This window comes from Ascaphus truei, chromosome 2 (genome assembly GCF_040206685.1).
Source record: "Ascaphus truei isolate aAscTru1 chromosome 2, aAscTru1.hap1, whole genome shotgun sequence".
In the NCBI taxonomy this organism is placed as follows: Eukaryota; Metazoa; Chordata; class Amphibia; order Anura; family Ascaphidae; genus Ascaphus; species Ascaphus truei.
Genome location: NC_134484.1, coordinates 407,836,483 through 407,859,674, shown reverse-complemented (window position 1 = coordinate 407,859,674; position 23,192 = coordinate 407,836,483). Strand labels below are relative to the sequence as shown.

The 23,192-nt window shown below is 38.2% G+C and overlaps 1 protein-coding gene and 1 long non-coding RNA gene across 3 annotated transcripts in view; both read right to left on the bottom strand.

Annotated features, from left to right (window-relative positions):
- The window catches only part of ZNF804B (zinc finger protein 804B), a 663,847-nt gene that overhangs the window by 122,224 nt on the left and 518,431 nt on the right, over window positions 1-23,192 (bottom strand). The gene's annotated exons all lie outside the window — the stretch shown is intronic.
- Window positions 20,250-22,268, bottom strand: LOC142488761 (uncharacterized). The gene is made up of 3 exons (XR_012799642.1): window positions 22,108-22,268; window positions 20,630-20,707; window positions 20,250-20,264 (listed from the first exon to the last, which is right to left on the bottom strand). It is a non-coding gene; the product is annotated as an uncharacterized LOC142488761 (long non-coding RNA).

The following is a 23,192-nucleotide window of genomic DNA, read 5'->3' as shown; positions in this document are numbered from 1 at the left end:
ACTGTATAATGCAAGCACTTACAGAGAAAATCCAATCTAATCACAGGAACAGGTATTTAGAGCGGAGAGGGTTGCTTTTCAGTCTCTCTTATAGAGCCTGGAGGCATGTAGGATACTGCTCCCCAGGATGCAGTTCGGGGTAGATGACCCCCTCACGTGTGGCAAGAGTAAACAACACTGTATAGTGCTCTAACACAGACCTGACCATTTGCTGGATAATGTGTATGAAGACATAATTCCAAATCCTTGAAGTGTCCCACGATTAACAACCCTTAAAGCATCACACCACTTCCATTGCATCAATAAGCTGGAAGAGCAACATCCCTTGATTGATGAATACTCACACTTGCTTGTGTCCAGTCTCATACATTGAATAGGATTTCTGTGGTGTAAAAGGAGCAAATCACTCACTGTTAGATGGGTCTTCTGTGGGTCTTTTCTTCCATGGACGTGTGCTGCCTGTTCTCCAGGATATTCAGAGGTTTGATGAGGAGAGATGGAGCACTACAGGAAAAAACTGCTAGAGAGTGTGTTCCCAATAAAAAGGTTTATTGGATCAGAGCATAGCACACAAAAAATGAGCCCTGGGGCCCCCACCAACGCATTTCGAGCTTGCGCTCTTTCTCAAGGTGCATACCCTCTGGCAAATCCCCTTACCTGATATAGGTTCATTTTCCCGCCTTTCCTCGCCACTAACCCGTCGCTCAGTAGCGTCACAAGGAGCGCGCCATGTTGCCATGGCGCCCCATGAGTCGCGCCGTCACGCTGGGTAGAGTGGTGACGTCAGCGCGTCTTTGAACCGCAACAACAGCTTTATTTCTATCACCTAACGAACACTAATAAAAAAAAAAAAAAACTTAAAACAACTTTATTGAACATTTTGATTATGAACAGTATACACTCTCCGTTCTCCACGAAGTGTGTATCTAAGGAAAACATTATAAAAACAACAAAAGTATTAAAACCATCCTTGGTAGTTAGTGATGTTCTTTCTCTCTTTCTTGGAATACCTATATGTGACTTTTATGAATGATTTCAGTTAAGCACAAACATAGAACAAGAAACAGTGCAGGCATGCATATAACCCTGATGTTATCATTTATGATCATTGACAAAAGATTACTATTCATCTGTTAAACCCATACCTGTCTATTCTTTAAACTATGAAATGAAGTCACATATACAAAATTTCTTGTGATCCATACATGTGTAGAATCGCTAGATGTTTGAACCGTGATGTTATATACAGTATTATAAACCAATACTTTATTTGTTTGCACATAATTGTATTTTATTTTATATTATGTATTATATTTATTTTAGTATTGGATAAGATGATAATTGATATTGATTATACAGTGGTTTTCTTGGACTAAATGTACCAACACTACAAAGGGTGACCTGTTATGAAAAATGATTATGACAATAAGTTCATTTTTAGGAAGGGATTACAAAAGGTACCGTGTTGTAAAAAATAATAATAATTGACAATTCATTTTAGAAAGGGATTTAGATCCCACTCTGAATTTAACCCAAACGGAATTCTCGTGTTTAGGGTAAAAATCCAGAAGAGTTCCCTTTTATCCAGTAAGTCCAGCCTATTGCCTCCCCTATAGGGTTTCTCAATATGCTCAATTCCTCTATATTTAAGTTTGGAGAAAAAAAAAAAAAAAATTTAAAAAAGGAGATCTGACACACCCTGTATCTCTACATTTTACAAATTGCAAACATGGAGACATTTCTAAACTTAAATATAGAGGAATTGAGCATATTGAGAAACCCTATAGGGGAGGCAATAGGCTGGACTTACTGGATAAAAGGGAACTCTTCTGGATTTTTACCCTAAACACGAGAATTCCGTTTGGGTTAAATTCAGAGTGGGATCTAAATCCCTTTCTAAAATGAATTGTCAATTATTATTATTTTTTACAACACGGTACCTTTTGTAATCCCTTCCTAAAAATGAACTTATTGTCATAATCATTTTTCATAACAGGTCACCCTTTGTAGTGTTGATACATTTAGTCCAAGAAAACCACTGTATAATCAATATCAATTATCATCTTATCCAATACTAAAATAAATATAATACATAATATAAAATAAAATACAATTATGTGCAAACAAATAAAGTATTGGTTTATAATACTGTGTATAACATCACGGTTCAAACATCTAGCGATTCTACACATGTATGGATCACAAGAAATTTTGTATATGTGACTTCATTTCATAGTTTAAAGAATAGACAGGTATGGGTTTAACAGATGAATAGTAATCTTTTGTCAATGATCATAAATGATAACTTCTGGGTTATATGCATGCCTGCACTGTTTCATGTTCTATGTTTGTGCTTAACTGAAATCATTCATAAAAGTCACATACAGGTATTCCAAGAAAGAGAGAAAGAACATCACTAACTACCAAGGATGGTTTTAATACTTTTGTTGTTTTTATAATGTTTTCCTTAGATACACACTTCGTGGAGAACGGAGAGTGTATACTGTTCATAATCAAAATGTTCAATAAAGTTGTTTTAAGTTTTTTTTATTTTTATTAGTGTTCGTTAGGTGATAGAAATAAAGCTGTTGTTGCGGTTCAAAGACGCGCTGACGTCACCACTCTACCCAGCGCGACGGCGCGACTCATGGGGCGCCATGGCAACATGGCGCGCTCCTTGTGACGCTACTGAGCGACGGGTTAGTGGCGAGGAAAGGCGGGAAAATGAACCTATATCAGGTAAGGGGATTTGCCAGAGGGTATGCACCTTGAGAAAGAGCGCAAGCTCGAAACGAGTTGGTGGGGGCCCCAGGGCTCATTTTTTGTGTGCTATGCTCTGATCCAATAAACCTTTTTATTGGGAACACACTCTCTAGCAGTTTTTTCCTGTAGTGCTCCATCTCTCCTCATCAAACCCCTCACGTGTGGCAGCATCTGAAAATCTATCGGGACGCTCTCCCCATCTGACAGTTAAAAATTCAATGTTATATCTGTGTGCCATTTAAAGTTGGTAACTGGCTTACCCAGCCAACATTCCAAATAGGGATATGCTGTAAGTTAGACTCCTGACAGGAGTAGATGTTATTTTTATGATTTATTTTGTTTCTTAAAGTGACGGTGTTTGAAATGTTTAGTGTCACTGATATTAATAAACCGTTGAAGATTAATGACTAAGTGCCTCCTACCTATACCTGTTAAAGCTGCAATCACTTAGTGGGATGAAATAAAGCAGGCAGACGCCTGAGTTAAGCAACATAATGCTTCGTATTATCCTTTTGTCGCATTTATAACCCTAGAGGAATGTGTCGCAGAGCCTGGGCAAACGGCAGTGCTGCACTAAGGGAGCCGTTGGCCACAGATATCATTGTATGATATGTCACGGGGGGTTTTGTTTGCCTTCCTCTGGATCAATATACTGTAAGTATGGATATAGGATAAAGTATATCTTGTCTAAATTTAGCATACTGTAGGTTGAACTTGATGGACGCATGTCTTTTTTTCAACCTCATCTGCTATGTAACTATTTAAAATGTTAACCCTGTGAGTTAAACGACGGCCATTGTTTTTGCATATAATTTGCTTAGTGTATACCCGTTAAACTCAGGGAACATGACATTTATTACATATTTAGATAACCTGACGTTATTTGCCCTGATTCAACGAGCTTAGTGCATCTGGCTATGTGTTAAATTCCCTCCTCAACCCATTTATGGTTTAGAAGAGCATTAAAAAACAGGTTCAAACAGAAATACAAAGGTACAACTTTTGACATACACTACTACCGTTGGCTTAAATAGTACTTTTCTATTTCAAAATGCTTTTCTGTTAAGCATTAAGGCATTTAATCAGTCACCTCTCAGTTGGGATACCAGTGTAACATGTGTGTGCTCCATTCTGCAGCCCCAAAACATATGTACAGCATGTACCTGCATTATATATGTATGTATGTATGTATGTATGTATGTGTGTGTGTGTGTATATATACAGTATATATATATATAAATATACAGCTGACAGCTGAATCCCATTATAATGCGGTCCTTGTGGTCCACAGTTGCATCCCCCCCTACAGCAGCACTTACCTGGCATCTGCAGCAGCTGATCTGTGCAGAGAAGCTATGAGTCTGTGTGGGGGGGGGGGGAGAGTGGATTAGAGCTCACGCAGCCTTTGCTGGGATGTCAGCTGTCTCTGAGTCCCCCCGGCCAGGGACCAGCTCCCTTCTATCCTCCCCCCACAGTGGAGGTACAGGGAGGGAGGGAGAGGTGTGTGTGTGTGTGTTTTTTGATCATTTTGCCCAAGGTGCTAGACGTGGTGATGTTAGGTACACTATCACCACATGGACTAAACTATGTGGCTTTCCTGTGAATATTTCCATTTAAAGTATTTTTTTTGGTTAATGCCATTATTGCTTTAATTGACATACCTTACTATAGAGCACTCCGATTTAACCCTATGGACAGTTTCTCTCTGGATTCATTAATCTTGGCATATCTAATTATTTTGATATTAATAGGTACAGCATGTAATTCAAGTTTTGGTATCCCTGTAGATCATTCTACTTTACTGGTCAATTTAGAGAATTATATATTGGGAACCAGGATAGACTGTAGTAAAGACTCGGTCACCACTATGTATTTATTACCTTAACCCACTTCATAATACTGTTTGAGTAATAGAATCATGTAATATTTATTAATATGATGGTCATTTTAGCCATTATAGTGGAATTACAATTCAAGCATATAGGTGGACAGTTACTCCACTCCGTAGCTGTGTTTTCTCCTTGCTAATGTAATCCACTTAACACATTCAGGTTTAGAATGGGCATTTGTATGTCTTCCCTTTAACATTTTTATTCATTGAATAACACTCCCCTTTGTTGAGCATTGCGTTGTGTTTTAAGTACAGCTTTTAACCTAGGCAATAACATCAGCATCCCTTGTTTACCTTTCAAGATCAGCTCGTAAGTACAGTTCTGATTGGCGGAGCAGTCTGCCTATGCTAATCTGGGAGCATACAAAAGGAGAATAACAACGCTGTTAATGCCCACCCTGAAGAAGTTCCCTATTGGAACGAAACACGCGTCAGGCTTAGATGACGCAACAACTATGATGTCATAGACGCGACCATTAGCATTAGACTGCGGTCTCTACCACCATATACCATTCGGCTTTTTGTAATTGTTTTAGCAAGCTAAATTAAGATGTGGGCCCCAGGGGGCATCCACTAGTGTTAGACAGCACTCCAGTATTCTAACTACCACTCAGGGCAGTAGCACACAGAATTCTTACACCAGAGGTCTATACCATGGAGGGGGCAATCTGAGTTATAACTGACAGCCCACCTCTGAGACGTGCAGTAGCTGTATGGTATGAGAGTATAATTTACGAACCATACTGTTATACTGTTTCCGGTTGTTTATCTGTGTGACTAGTTTGTACACATCTTGATCTAAATGGTAGCACATAATCCTACCAGTGTGAATATACAGTAATGGCATATTGTGCGTGTGTGTATATATATATATATATATATATATATATATATATATATACTGTATATATATGTGTGTGTGTACGCGCGCGCGAGTGTGTGTGTAATTTTGCCAATTTTTTAACATTTATTTTAAAAACGGGAGCCACGGTAATACCGCGTTATAAACGGATTTGCGTTATAGCAGATTGCGCTATAACGGGGTTGAGCTCTATGTATATATGTATATATGTATGTGTGTATGTATATATGTCCCTAAGGTAGTCACGCATGGGACAAAACTCGTCGGGATGCTTTTTTGACGTGTTGACGTCACCAGTGAGAGACAGAGTTAGTGCGAGGAGAAAGACGTTTATTGGCACCTAACAGCTCCTGTTTGTATGCCGCTTGTAAGATGCTCACAGCCGAGACTGGGAACTCCATGGACTGCAACTATGGCTCCACATCGCCAGTGACTGCCCTATTCAGAGAAATATTCCAACGGAACCTGAAGGCATACCCCTCGTGTACCGGCACCAGCCTGACACAACACTCCAAATCGGTGATGCCACCTCTACAGAGATATTGCTCTTATATGCTATTATTCACTGTCCTCTTGTGAGTGCAGGTCCTAGAGACAACAATGTACGCTGTGATTTCCAATAGCAGAAGACATAACATTATAATAGAATAAGTGCAAAAACACATAAATGCGCGCAATATGAAAATGACTCCCTGTCTCAGAGATCTTACAATCTAAGTGGGAGAAAGGGACAGTGAGATTATTATTTCCCAAATTGTTACCATGAGGCACAGGGAGATTTAGTGTTTCACACAGTGTGAGTGTAAATGGTTGAGGTAATGTCAAACCCATAAATCATGTGCTATTTATTCAACACCTTCTAAACTACACTGCATAATCTGGGAAGAAGCAATTCTATGCTTGTAATGCTTAGGGACATTTAATAAGTATAATCAATTGGTACAAAGTTAGATACTATTTTTGTAGCAATTAAATCCCCTCCTGCCCCTTCATTACTGAAGAAGAGGCATGCAACATAATCTTTGGAACCAATTTACAATGCATTAGGTTACTTAAATGATGATAATTAAGAATAATTACTTCATTTATGAGCAATGCCATTATAATTCACTGTAGTAGCAGTACACCATTACAAGTTTAATTATAGACAGTGTTAAATCTCTGGAAGTTGTGATAAATAAAGATGTAGCCAATGAAATCCTTTGAAAATATTGAGATATTCAGAATGTTTCTGTAGTGCTGTATTTTGTGTAAAAAAAGGATAAAGTAGTGCTAATCACTAAACTACTACTACTAATATATAGTACAACATACAGTGTTAACACAACTTAAAAGTGTTAATGGAGGATGGTAAAGAGTCCAATATAGATATACCCAAGTCCAGCTGCCAGAGTCCAGGAGAGAGTTCCGCGTCCCTCCAAATGTGAGCAGAAAAGAAAGAATGTCTTCCGGCGTATTGTAAGTGCATGAATATTAATTACAAGAACTTTCAAAAGGGAGTTAATTTCTAGCAACACTTTGTTATTTTCTTTGATTTTTTTACCTGGACTATTTATAACAAATATACTTGGGTCAACGTGCCGGAAGACATTCTTTCTTTTAAGTACAGTATCAATCCAGCTTTGTTGAAACTTGTAGATAACTCTTCTTTATTTCCACAATGGAATATGGCAGTAGTAGAATGCTGCACAGTAAGCAGGGGAGGAGATTTATTTTACCTGTAAATCAAAAAAACTCAATTGTTTTTTTTCTCTTCATCCTGCTTCGGTATTGCGACTGTGACTTGCAATTTCTAAATGAGCTTTTATTTTTACTCGTAAAAGCGGGTAACTTAACTCATTTTCATAAAATGAAATGTGTCCCACCCATTGCTACCCTCAAATTAACAAACTATGAGATGTATACAGTAGCTAATTCTATTACAAATACTTGTTGGGAATACATTACCCAGACAGTAATGAGCACTTCTTGCGGTGCCCTAGAGACCCAAGGCTTCCTGAAACAACAATTCAAATAGCTGATTACAGTTTGATGCTGTTTCATGAGCTCTCCCGGGGCATTAATTAATCCTGTGAACTCATCCTATCCCACACTTATTTACCAAAAGGACCTGAAATTAATGGCAGTCTGAGAGCTTTCAGTCCCCGAAAGATGATCCGAGCCTTCTTAAGTCTGTCTAAAAAGGTGTTTATGGCTCCACATCAATTAACATTATTATATTTGTGAAGCCATAAAAACAAGGTTACTGGTATTACACTTTGTAATCCTTCCTTGTAAAATGTATTCTGTGTACATTTACAGGCGTATGCAGCTACAGTACTTAGAATAGATAGAGTATTGTCAAAGAGGAAATAAAAATACAAGTGCGCCTTGTGTGTTTGTCGAGTATTATATAAATGACTTAATAGTTGACCACATTAGTTGTAGAGTATTTTACATGCATAATATACGAGAAAATCTGAAAAGATTTGTTTTTTTATTATTGGAAACACAATGAAATAATTGACTACAGGAATTACAAGTGTCACTGCCACCATGTCTGTACAAATGTACCCGATGTTATTGTACTTGTTATCACATGATAACGTGTAACCGGAGGCACACGTTTTAAGGCTTTATTGTAAAATTTGCTATTGTTTTTGTGCGATTTGGTAATGCGCCAAATCACACAATTTTGTGAATTAACCGCACAATTTTGAATATCACGTATCTAGTTCATAATTATTTAGAATGAGGAAAGGGGTCAAAGAGCCAGAAAATAAATGTGTTCTTCCACGTCTGAACTTAATTTTTGCATTTCCTTCTTGTTGATATGCATCATGTGTAAAGAAACTTGTTGATAAAGTTTGTATATTCTACAGAGATTAGAAATGTTTACACAAACTTGAACCTGTCTGGTATTGATTCTGGGGTGAGGAAAATGATAAACAGAAATGTCATCAGAATATGATGCACCTCTATATAATATGTATGTTATTTACCTATACCCCCACCTACTCCTCCTACTGACACTTTCCACATTGCACGTTCATAATACTTTGCAACATTGATGCTAAAAGACACATCATCAAAATGCCTCTTAAAATACATTTCCTATGATCCCTAAGCGTACTAAATTCCCTAATTACAAAAAAATTATTTGCTGCTTAAGATAAGCACAGTAATATGAAATTATCATTTCAATTGCTGCTGGTTATAGAAACTACAGTACTTCATTATTTTGTTGGGTCATTTTCTAGAATTCTCTCACTTTACTTTAATTTATAATTGGATAGTGATTAAATACAAATTTGATAAGAATAGAAAAGGCATGAGAAAACTTTATTTTTTACTTTTAATTCAGATTTTTAGTGCTAGATGTAAAACCCATTTCAACATTACAACATATATGTAATTCTTTTATTTAATTATAAGAGTCTTTATACATCTCATTAACATAGGCTGAATATCACGTTAAGCATGTCTTAGCCACCCAGACCCGGAAATATGTGTTTTGGCAGGATAGGAGACAAAGTAAGACAGACAGAGTATACTCAATTATTTATATTAATATATTTTCCAGGTATCTCTGGTGTGTTCACACGTATCATGCTGTGTGCGCATGTGCGGTGGACTGCTGAGAGTAGTGTGTGCCCTGTGCCTGTTACATAAGCCTATAATATACATCTTCTCTAACTGTGCATGCACTGTATTGTATATAATGTATACCCTGTTCATTTATGTAGCTGTATTTGTAACCATGTATTATTTGTCATATTAACTATGTCCAAGACATACTTGAAAACGAGAGGTAACTCTGAATGTATTACTTCCTGGTAAAACATTTTATAAATAAATAAATAATACACGGGACTTCATGGGAGCCGTGATGTCATGACAGGTGCAGAGTTCGCGCTGATGGACAGCTGTAGCGAGGTAATAGGTGAGTACAAAAGGTATATATATTTCACAACATTGTTCTATGTTAAGCCCTCACCTTGACAAAGACTGAGTATGCAGCAGAAACATTGGCATTGCTATTAAACCACCCTTTTGCAAGAACCTTGTGCCTGACTGTTTTCCTCATTCTCCCAGGTATCCCTCCAAATGTTGAATAAAAAAGTGCTTGGGCAGGGTCACTAGGTACTTTACAAACATTATAGTTAATATGATAGTCCCTTAATAAAGCATTGTGTGTCTGGCCCTTGGTGGTATATTAGGTATGGTGAGGTTTCCATGTATGCAGCGTAATGCAGGAGAGACTAAATTCTACCTACTTGTTAACAGATTTTTGATAATTTAGTTGAGCCAGCCTTTTTTATTGGCAGAAGCACTATAAAATCTTGCCAGACTTGCAACATGAGATTTATTAAGTATAAAATGTGACAATTATCATGTTTGATTTACCAAAGCCATCTGTGTTCTCAAATGAACAGTGTTTGAAATAAAATAGTGGAATCGTTTAATTTTAATGAATTGAAAGGTTTACCTCTGCAATGCATTTATAACAATATATAAAATATTAATATAATGTCCTTTGCGTTCAGACATATTCATAACTGATGGGAACATGTTTTTTTGTTTTTCTTTACTTTTGAAATACTATACATCATGAATGGAGTCTAGAGGGTATGTTGGTAATTAGAAAAGATATATAGGATAGGGTTGCCAGGTGCCCAGTATTGAATCGGACTGTCCTGTATTTAGACACTCTGTCCAGTAAACAATTAGAGGTAATATTGGGCATGTATGTGTCCGGTATTACCTCTCTGGACATAGAGTAGTGACCTAAGTGGCTTGCAGAGCTGTGGGATTTCCCAGAGCAGGGAGAGAACAGGGTTGTTGCTAGGGGGCTAGACAGCTTCCTCCATCCTGATTGTCTGATGCTGGGTAATGCAGCCAATCAGGAGGAGGTGTCAGCCTGGGGGTGGGGCCAAGGAGAGGAGGAAACAGCATGGAGCAGAGACAGGTGAAATGGGTGTGTGGGTGTGTGGGTTTGTGGGTGTGTGTGTGCCCCGAGTACATTGCACCTTTAATCATTGTGTCCTGTTTTTTTTTTTTATAAGCCACCTGGCAACCCCAAGTATATATACTAACACAACAGCTCCCAACATACAATTTTCTAACACCATATTAAAAGATCAAAACTTTTAAAATATTGAGAGCCAGATGTAAAAAGATACTACATAAGGCACTTCTGGGGTGGAAAAACAACTTATAAAGGGCCATATATATTAAATGGTGTTACTCCTACACCCTTTTGTCTAAATAACACTTGTAAATAATATAACTGTATATCTAATCCTGAAGATAATTGGATTTAGGAGGAATCCCTAGGCTCCATATTCCCTCTACCTAAGCACTATTCTTATGTGCAATACAGTGGGGAAAATTCTAGACACAGTATCCCCTCAACTATGTCTCAGGATGAGCATGGGTACTATGGAAGAATACTGTATCCCCAGCACCACCTGTTACAGTGCCTGGGAAAAAAACAGCAGATTCCTCAGGGCTGCAAAGAGGAAATTAATGCTGGACTGACTTTTACTGAATGTTTATATTCAAGTGAGTTTGGCAAAAATCGTAAACCTTTCAAGTAACGTAGAAAACTTTCACAGGAAAAATGGCAAAAAGTATATGCAAATATGGTACAATGAAAAAAGTGAATAAATGTTCACAAACCAAACAGTGAAACTTTGACACATCACTATTGTCAATCACTTTGCTAAAATGTTATGATTGTTTTCCCAATGCACATACTATAAGAAGGACTATGGGCCTCATGCAGTAAGCGTTGATAAGGGAATTATCACCATTTTATAGCCAAAATTGGGTTTGAGATTCAGTAAGCGCCGATAAGTGCTTGATTTCGCCCGGTTTCGGAGCCGATTATTTTGTTATGGCCAGTCGGCTGCCGATAAGCCTGTTTTCGCCACTGATCGCCACTTTTTTAAATCGGCTGGATTCAACAAAAAAAAACAGCTTATCGGGCCTGATCGGCACTACGAAATTGAGATGTTATGGCCAATTTCTCCCGCCAACTAAAGTTGGCAGTTTGGAGGGGAGAACGATCGCTAAGACTGCCGCAATGGCACTTAGAAAAAAAAAACTTCTGTACATCAATGGAGTCAATGGAGCGGGGACGTATAACAGTATAGTACTGTTTACGTTTCATTGCTCACAATACAAACGTCATTTGCATTACAGTGTGGGGGCATTCTCTGCATTGTGTCACAGCTGACGTGTATTATTTGCATAACATTATACTTTTACATGTTTGCAGCATTTGCGGGTCACATTACTCATCATGTGATGATGTGCCAAGGGAAAATACTATACTCAACTCTTAAAGGAGAACCTCACATCATATCACACATTTTACTGAACTGAGCGACAATTATTTACATGATGTTACACATGACACACATGTCACACATACACCGTATATTCATCTTCCTTTACATTACACAATGCTTGTAATGTGACACGCATCTTTAAACGTTCATGTACATCTAAATTCTCATGTTTACATCTAGTTTTGGGTCCTCCCTATTTTCATGACGTCACTTATTGGACGCTCAATCACATTGCATGTTTACATTGTAACCGTAGCATTACAAGCACTTCAACCTAACTTATACACACATGTACAGTAATTCAGCATTGGGACACCTTGTTAACTCATTCTATACCAACTATCCTCCTTACAGAAATGCATGCATATGCACACGACTATTCATTGTTGTCAACATGTCACAATAACATGCCTAATTACACATGTTACACAAAACTTTTCCCACGTCAATCTCAGCCTTTTTGCCTAATTACATGACTGACTGTTGCGTTCACAAGTGTTACATGCATTGCACATGCAACTATTTATTTGCAAGCAATGTTTCTACAAAGGTTCACGTCACATCATTGCCAAATATCATCATTCCCTGCAGAATACACACAACAAATACTTATAACAAGAACTGCACACAGCTTGCCACAGAAGTACTTTATTATGTTAATGTAACACCTTGCATTTTACTATGTCACCTGACATCATCACATACCTATTTAAAGGACGCCCATTACCTGATCATTCACAGCTACTCATTTCAAAATGTTGAGATTGTTTAGGAGACGGAGGAACATTCTTTTCTATGACATGCTTGATGATGAAGACAATCATATAGGGCAAGGGAGGGACACACCAAGGAACAGTGACAGTGACAGGGACAGTCACGCGGATACGACAGAGACAGGGAGAGGGACAGGAGATCAGAGGAGAAGACAGAGGAGACAAGTTGTGCCTCGTCCGCGTCTGTACAGGGAGAGAACCCTGTTAGATGGGATGAGTGAGGAGGAGATTGTAAGTCGCTATCGTTTGAGTTCAGCAGCAATCTTAGCTCTTTATCAGGAGATAAGGGGAGATTTAGATTTTTTCACAGCCAGAGGTCGTGCAGTCCCTGGGCTTGTTAAAATGCTGTGCTCATTACATTATCTTGCTTCCGCGTCATACCAGACAACTGTGGGCATAGTGGGCGGGGTCTCGCAATCTACATTCTCGCGGGCCTTGACCCAGTTTCTCTATGCACTCAATAGACACGCTAGGAATTATATTCATTTTCCTACAGAGGCGACAGAGTGGCTGGAAGTCAGGACTGGCTTTTATAATATAGCAGGGATACCATGTGTGCTGGGTGCAATCGATTGCACACATGTTGCTTTGATTGCACCTAGTCAGAGTGAGCATGTGTACCGCAATCGTAAGCACTACCATTCACTCAATGTACAGGTGGTATGTGATGCGACGATGAGGATAATGCATGTGGTACCCAAATTCCCTGGTTCCAGTCACGATTCCTCCATCCTGAGGAACTCTTCAGTCTTCCATGCGTTCGAAGAGGGACATTTTGAACATGGTTGGCTGCTGGGTGAGTACACATTTACATGTTATAACACAAAACACATTTTTATTTAGGAATGTTGGCATTGTACAATTTGATCACTAATGTCAGCTTATGTGTGCTCCATTCATTATAGGTGACTCAGGATACGGAATTAGGCCGTGGCTCTTGACTCCGGTGCTAAACCCTCAAACTGAAGCAGAGGACAGGTACAATGCAGCCCATATATCTACAAGATCTGTTATAGAGAGGACATTTGGCCTACTCAAGACCAGATTTAGGTGTCTGGACAGAACTGGTGGGGCTCTTCTATACAAGCCTCAAAAAGTGTCTGATATTATCCTTGCCTGTTGCATTTTGCACAATGTTGCACTGAGGCACAATGTACAGTCAGACCTAGCTGAGCCTGTGGTAGACGAGCATCCCACCCATGTAGCTGCTGAAAATGAACAAACAGCCAGTGGTGGCCAGACACGCCAGAATCTCATCAATTCATTTTTTTCTTGTAAGTACAAACATATATGTTCCAAGTTCTACTTTTATACTTACATTATGTTATCTTAACAATAATGTTTTTTTATATACCCTTCTGGTAGGACACAGATGAATATGGGTTGCACACCTTTCTTCTCTCTGCTGTGTGCACAAAGGGATGTGGCACCGGTATGTTATTGTTGCACAGGTTATATAATCCCTCTTCAATTTTACTTTAGTTGTGTGTATGTGAATACAACTGGGGTAACAAAGCACTAATATTTTAGCATTGTGTTGTTCCTTATGCTAACACAATACACATATTATGCCCATACTCATTCATGCTTCTAGTATGCTTACATACAATGTTATTGGTGCAGTGTAACATGTACATCCATATGATGTGTACACCAGCCTGATTTACATTTTGAATGTCATGAAATATACATGGTGTTGCACATTTAACACCAAATACACACTTTGCTGTGTTGTTTACGGTACTGAAGATGGCATGTCAATGTTTGCAATTTATATATTGTTCCTTTGCATTATAGGTATATCTCCAGTATGACTGATCATGGTATGTATATTTGCTGACATCTCTCATAAGATGTGCCTACATCAATCTTCCTATAATTATTTGAAGTCAAAACCCAACATATTGGTTTAAACACAAATGTTACATATATGTACTTTCTGTATCATGTATATGCATTTAGCTACTCTTGAGCTTTCATGTGCATTGTATTAGAAAATGATTACTCCCATTTCATCACATTTTATGTATGTTTCCTTATAAATTCCATTCATGTAATATAGAGGTGTTTGGAGACAAGGGGATAACTGTAGTTATTTCTTTACTTACGGGAGATCATTCATCACGGATGAAATTGACTGATCATAACACTCCATGCATGAATGCCTGCAATCACAACAATGCGTACTACATCTTATATTTAGCAATGTTGGTGTTTTGTAATGCTAGGAATTAATAGTCAACATTAATTTACATTTGTGACATGTGTATGTATAAGTCACACGTGTGTGGATGTGTCCTACATGTACCAAGTGTTAAACTGTTAACAGAGAAGACAAATTTGTCACTAATGTTACTGTCATTTAGCATTTATAATTTACCAATATGACAATGTTGGTAATATTTTTGCAATATAAATCACGTCACTTCATCATTATCATGATGATAATTATCAAGTATTGTCACAATTGTAACGTCAATCACGTGCACATTAGCATAGACACACTTTGTAAGACAACTGTTTGTGTCTGTATCAATTTGTGTAGGATCCATGTATAACACCGACAAATGATAACACCAGCTTTATTATGGTAGCTTATATCATCATATTGACTATACTATGTATTTTTAGAACGTTTAATAAACACAGTAAACTATAGTTAGTTAGGTTAATGAAATATACACAGAAACGTACTTCATTACATGATGTTGATGTCATAATCAGAACATCATGCATTGTAGGGGACCACAACATCTGGCCAATAACATTATTTGCTACAGTCCCAAACCATTTTATCAACATACCCATGTAACAAGAGATTTTTAATAAGAAATGGCTAGTTGGTTGTAAGTGTCCTTTACATTGGGAGAAGGAGTGGCTCAGTGAGTAAAGACACACACTGGCACTGAGATTTTGAAGCAGGGGAGTCTGGTTCAATTCCCGGTGTCGGCTCCTTGTGACCTTGGGCAAGTCACTTTATCTCCCTGTGCCTCAGGTGGCAAAAAATACATTGTAAGTTCCACGGGCCAGGGACCTCAGCCTGAAAAATGTGTCTGTAAAGCGCTGTGTACAACTAGCAGCGCTATACATGAACATGCTCATATTATAATTATTATTATTATTATTGTTACATAGTTTCGACAGTCATACGTTCCATTACACAATAGAATTCACAAATGTGTTAGCAGAGTGGGAATGGTTGTTATATATAAAACACACCATGCCATAAAATGATAGTAGTCATTAAAGAACACTCAATAAAAATTCATGAGGCACTATTTTGCAACATCATTATGTTAATTAAGTGCTTATGCAATATAGGCATAAGGGTATCACATTTTTAATTGTTTGTTAATAAGAGCTGCAAGCAATATAAAATTAGTTCCATATGTAGTATAGTAGTCGGTGGCTCCTCCTCACAATCATCTCATATAAAGGTAGACTCTTCTGAAATCATACATTGATCCGATTGTATCTTCCCCGACATCTCTGAAATACAGCAAACACATGATGGTCAAATATGGCACCTTACTATATATGTATCCGTGACAACGCATTACACAGCTCTATATGATTGTGTACATACACACGTCACTCACTTATATGTTAGAAGTACAAGTGTACATCAGTATGTAATGTTTCTTTAAATTTGTAGCAGGCATAACTATGTATATGATGTGAACGTTACCTGTATACTGAAAAATGTGCGCGCACATCTTAGTGTGCGCACGCACTTCACGCTTGGCTGCACTAACTGTTAGCGCATGCGCAAAACAAAGCGTACGTTGTGCGTTCAATACATCTTGAAAATACCATTAAACATAAAATCTTTATTTCAAATACAATGAATACGAAACTACATTCGTTCTAAACGAGTACATCTGTATTCTTTTTAAACAGACGTGTTTGGACAGAAAGGACGGCCGATAACACAATGCGCAAATGCAATACGTGTGACGTCATGTTAAACCAGCGTGAAACGCACGCTAACACTCCTCCCACTCAATTAACATTCAGCTAACGCCCAGTTGACGCCTACAAACACTGAGCCGCACACATGACACACTGCAGTTACCGTTACTATAACAAAACATGACAGCCAATAGGCTTTGAGGCGCGCACGTCGCTTGGGGGCGGGACTTACATCCGTAATCCTTTTTAAGGACGCCTTGGGCCATGACAAGGGTCCCACGTCATACGTGGTGGACCCGGTTTTAAATGTTGTAGATGTAGCATGATAACAAAACAGGTATGTGTTAGAGTTATGTTAAAATGTTGCTAATATGGTTAAAGGGATAGGAAAGTACGTATATTTATTCCGTCAGCAATGTGTACTACTCTTTCAGGTTATACTATATTGTATTCGGCAACAATTTCTTTGTGATCGCTACATGTTATGCAGTCTGCAATGTTACGCTGTATCCACGCATTGGAAGGGAAAATGGTGGTTAAAAAAAAACAAAAAAAAAAAAACATTTAAACGCACAGTCAACGCATAACGGTTGTTATATTTACCATTCTTCTAGAATTAACTGTTCGTCTGGCTGCAACTGGTCGCTCCAGAAATGCAAGGCATTTTCATCCACGCTTGACCCACCCGCTGAATCCAGTATGACACACATCTCCTCCATGAAGCGCTCATAGGAATCGCCACTGCTTTCTTCAAACAATTGGTCGGGAGGTAGGTTCATTTCTTCTGGTTCCCATTCCAATGCATTTTCAGCTGAAAGGCTTGGTACATAATCATAGTACTTTTGTTGTTGTACAATGTGGGTTTCAGGAATGGAGGGTGCAGATATTGCAGCAGGTATCGATTCACACGGAACAGTAGTAGCAGATCCATTGCTATTGGCATTAGGAATAAATATGCCTTTCACAACAATATATGTGCCCTCTTTCAGGGTAAAATTCTTTTCCTTTGCAATCTTCCAGAAACCATAGGTGTGTTCTAGCTTATCCTGCACACGTTCAAAAAAGTCATTAGTTGATAAAGTGAATCTTATTGAGGAATTAAAATTCCGCGCATGCCTACGGTCTTGGTAATAAGGATATTTAGCTCGAATCAAATCATAGATTTGGCGTGTGCTTGCTTTGTGTCCGCGACTGTTTAAAATTGCTTCGGAAACCATGTACTTATAACCTAAGAGGGGATTCATATTGTTAACGAATTCATCAGCCATGTCAGAGTAGCACAAAAGATGTGTGCAGTTCTGTCTTCTTTGCTCATCAAAATGATTCTGCTCAATGGCTAACAAATTCCTGTGTTTCGTTTTCAAGGTCAACAAAAGTAACTACTTTTACTCCTTATTTCAAAGGCCAATTGGATGTGTCCTTTTAATTGGTTTAAGTTTTGTGGTTAGTGATAGGCGAATGTGGGAAAAACATGTATCATTTTTTTATCTCGTTTGTGAAAACATTCCTACACTTATTTCAGTAACATTGAGTTTTCTTGCAAAATAACAAAGAGCAGTGTGTGAAAATAGTGCTTAGACAGCCATATCAGTAAATACACACACCTGCAAAATGAAATGTTTTTTTCCCACATACATTTGTGTGTATTTGAAATTCTGGTTAACTACCTGTCTGCATGAGTTTAAATACGTGTGTATCTATATATATATAATTATATCTCTCTCATAAAAATATATATATATATATATATATAAAGTGTATATTGTACTATATGTATAGTGTGTGTGTGTGTATATATGTATATGTATATATATATATATATATATATATATATATATATATATAATGTATCTTTTTTTTTTTTTTTATATTGCAGGAGTACACACAACATATTGATGGCAGTAAGTAGGCCTTGTATGAAACCTATTTAAATGGTGATAAACATGAGTGAATTAAGTAATAAACATTTGTTTGCACCCAATAATGTTAGAGGCTCACACTTAGTATAGTTGTCAAACATTAGGCCTGTATTATTAAAATAGTGTGTTTTCACAAGGAAGCATGAAGTGTATGTTTTTTGTAAATACATCTATACCAGTTTAGATAGTACTATATATATACACACACACACACACACACAGTGTGTGTCTGTGTGTGTGTGTGTGCATATATCAATACATACTACATATATATTAGTATCAATTCAGAGATGTTCTTGAAACAAGAACACATAAATGATTAAAGGACAACATTACAATGGCCACCAAAGGTAAGTAATATTTAACACAAAATCCTGCTGTACACGTACAAGAAAGATGTTTGCAGTTAAATAGGTGCTTTTATAATTGCATGAAAATAATATGCACATGCAATGATTACATCAATTAACACACCCAAATGCAATGTTTTGCTGCAAAGTCAATGGCAGCTTCTCTAAACTTAGCAACTGGCTCCTGGTGGACCATTACTGAACAGACGATTAAAACATAAATATTTATAACACTATTCATTAATTAGGAGTGTTAACATTTCCAAAACTTCACGTGTACAAAAACATACTTGAAAGTTTGGAAACAACACAGTCTTCAGCATACATACAATAGTAATTAGATAATCTGAAGTCAACAAAACAAGGCCAAAGACATATTTTCTGAATTATAACATTTATTTTTTTTGTTCCTTTTGCGAGCGAGTAACAGGCCTGCTTGTTGTCTCTTGAGTTTTCCTTTTTCTTTTGCCACCAACTTTAGGCACAACAGAGCCACTTTGAGTGGCCTCTGGCACTTCACGGGCAGGGCTTGTGGCCAGTGACTCACCTACAGGGCTTTTGGGCAGTGACTGTTCACCTACGGGGCTTGTGGCCAGTGACTCACCTACAGGGCTTGTGGCCAGTGACTCACCTACAGGGCTTTTGGGCAGCGATTCACCTACAGGGCTTTTGGGCAGCGATTCACCTACAGGGCTTTTGGGCAGTGACTCACCTACAGGGCTTTTGGGTAGTGACTGTTCACGGACAGGGCTTGTGCCCACTGACACATGTGAGCAAGTTGGTAGACACTGCACAAGTGATGGTTGGTCTGTTTCATGTGTGTCTTTTGTTGTTTTTGACCAAAAACTGGTCAGTAGTAACTGCTTGTGTTTTCTTTTTGTGGCCTCCTTTGTAGGTGTCAGCTGCTGAATTTGTACAGATGGCAGCGGTAGGATGTCGTCAGGAACCTGCACAGCAATGTCTGCTACTTGACCGGTAACATTTGGGCCTGGTGAATGAATATCAGATGAATGTGGTGAAAATTGACCTGCATGAACAGATCCTGGCTGTGAGGTGTTGAATTGTGGTACATTAGTCATTCTCCAGTAATTAGCTTGTGTTTGCTGAACAACTAATGCTTCGAATGAGCTGTTGATTTTTTGCAACTGTTTAGGCACTTCAATGAAGACTCTGTGGAGATGTGCCAATTGTGAAACTGTTTCTTCCTGCAGTGCAATCATCCTTTCCAGCACTGTCATCAGGTCAGAATGGCGACGATTTTCTGCTTCCACAATTTTTCCCTCAGAAGCTACAATTGCATCATATGTGGTATTTGCTGGACGTTTTGGCGGTAAAACAGTTTCAATTGGAACCTCTTCATGGTCACTTGCTTGTATTTGTGTGTCTATGGCGGTGGCGGCGGCATCATCATCATCATCATCATCATCATCATCATCATCATAATTCTCTTCATCATGTTCTACAAATAAATGTACACATTATTAAATGGCATGTTAATCTCTGCTGTGTTACTATGTAATTGTACTGTGTCATAAGTAACAACTAACATGTTTCCATACGTTTTATAACCTCACATTAAAAACTACCTTGACTTAAGAATAATGTTTGGACTCAGTATGAAATATGAGTGAATGAAAACTTGCTGTAAACTCACAACTCCTACATGATAGTTAACATCACTAACACAATACAAGTTGGCTTACACTTCATTTTCACTGACACTAAGTAATCCTATTTAAAGAAGATGTGCAAAACAAATAATGAACATGACAACATAACATATAGAAGAGCACATATTATATGGCCACCAACTGATACACTCACCTTCTAGGTGTGTTGAGCTGGCTGACCCAGGTGAAGACACTTGTTCAGTCTCAGGTGACACATGTCCTTCAGGGGCAACTATATATAACAATAACATAAGTTTTACATTTACATGTGTAAATATTGAACAAACAGTTATTGTATTTTCTGTATTTATGAGTACCTAACAGCATCATTTCCTTAACCCAAAATGTGTGTGTGTGAAAGTGAACATAAATAGTTGTAATAACAATGTACATGCCTGTGTACTTAGAACTTTTGAGTTCCCTAACATAAAACATACTATGTTCCTGCAGTAATGCGTGAGGATAAATAGATTAAATTTGAACATAAAAATCATATGTTGTGTAGTGATATCAGTATCATAATGTACATAACTATCATGAGATGACCATTCACAATGGTTATCATGAAGGTGGTCATATTGCACAAAGTGTTGTTTTTGGTAGAGGATATGTGTGGTACATTAATATAAGATGTGGCACACATGAATGTGGCTGTGACTAAACAAGACAACACATGCAGTGTGTGATAATGTGTCGTTGATAGTAGTAGTTCAACTATAGATATGAGTGAACTAATGTGTGATGTACGGTTTGATAAGTAATGAGTTGTTGGGGCATTTAGTAGCTAAAGTGAAGCTTTCAAATGAGTGTGATTAAGTTCAGTTGTGCTAGTCAGGTTGTAATAACGGTATTCCCTTCCCCAAAAAGCCTAATCAGCCACACCTTTCAATGACTTGAAACAGGTGAAAATGGTGTGAACTAAGTTGACCCTAAAATGAGGCTGTAATTAGTGTGTGTGCTGAACCCCACCCCCTCTGTTGAAGTGTATGCTGTGATGAGATATTAATTGCAGCTGCTTTAACACAATGGTAGATGAGCTAAATAGTCGTGTGCAGTTTTTAAGTTATGAAAACAATGACATAAAATATGATACGTGTGCCTCATTATGCTGTCTGTATATGAGTTAAAGTAAAAATGGACCTTTTCATAAACAACTATAGATGTGTTAGTGCAAGTGATGTTTGTAGGCCGTTGCATGCAATATATTTGATGCATGCTTAAAATAGGCAGTAATGTCATGTTTGTCGGAGTAAAATAAATAAAATACACAATAATATTATACATATTTCTGTTCTGTACCTGTAGCTAGTAATAATTTCTCATTAACATGTGTTACACATGTGTACTACCCTGTTGTTCCCCATCTTCGCCCACCATCAATTGCTTCCACTGCAGCAATGCATTTTGGGAATTCACATGTAAATGAGCACGCAATGGCACGTGCTATATTAGTTACTGCTTTTAGTAGGACTACAACATATATGTCTATTTTGAGATATATATATATACAGAATCAGACATATACATATATAGATGCAGGTATGCTTATATTGTGAAGACAGTATAAAAAGCAGTGTAACTATGCAAAATAACTGTAAGCAACGACACGCCTAGTACAGTAATATTTCTCACCTGGTGGAAATTGTGAGGGGTAAATTCCTATATCACGGTCACCAGGTAAGCCTTCCACGACGACGGGAAGTAATTTTGCCCGAAGCAGCTCCTCCAATGGACTTAATATGAGACGTTGTGGTGTGGGCCCACCTCCAGTGCCAGTAGCATGCACGCGTTGGTGTTGTATTTTCTTTTTCAATTTGGACCTAATATCATCAAATCTCTTGTGACAATTCCGCTTGTCCCTCACATGATTCCCACACGCATTGACACCAATGACTATTGTGTCCCACATCTCTTTTCTGCTTGCTGAACTTGTCCGCCCTTGAAAAACATATAAAATATATGAGGTAAATTAATAATAATATAAGCACCAGTTTCCTACACTGCTAGCTGTTCCAAGAGATAGCAAACATGCTGTTTTAGGTGTAATATGTGAAGCACATGAGCATTCACTACTAAACCTATACATGTAAGCAAGCTTGCATTCATATTGTATGCAGTTATGGCAAATTGACCGCCTGTGTTTAGTTGTCCTTGTAAGGCATGATAAAAAGCTGTGTTTCCAGACTAATTAACATAGAAAGATATTGTGAACCCATATTTGCATATGAACAAAACTCAGATGACCTAGGATCACATGTATTTGAATAATAAATGTAAAGGTACACTTACCTAGTAAATGTCCATATATACTGTCATAGTGCTCCAGAATGCCAGTGACAAGAGCTGTATTTTCCTGGTCATTGAAGCGAGGATTACGTGGCTTCTCCACACGTTTCTTCCAAGCAGGTTTAGGGTCAGAGCTTGGCTGGTGCTGACTGGACTCTCCTTCTTCCAATGGAAGAGCCTCCAAAAGCTGCCCACCAGCAAGCACGCCACCACCATCCACCCCATCTGCAACTGCGCCACCAGCAGCACTCCCAGCACCAGCACTCCCACTCCTAGCACCAGCACTCCCACTCCTAGCACCAGCACTCACACTCCTAGCACCAGCACTCACACTCCTAGCACCAGCACTCCCAGCAACAGCACTCCCACTCCCAGCACCAGCACTCCCACTCCCAGCAACAGCACTCCCACTCCCAGCAACAGCACTCCCA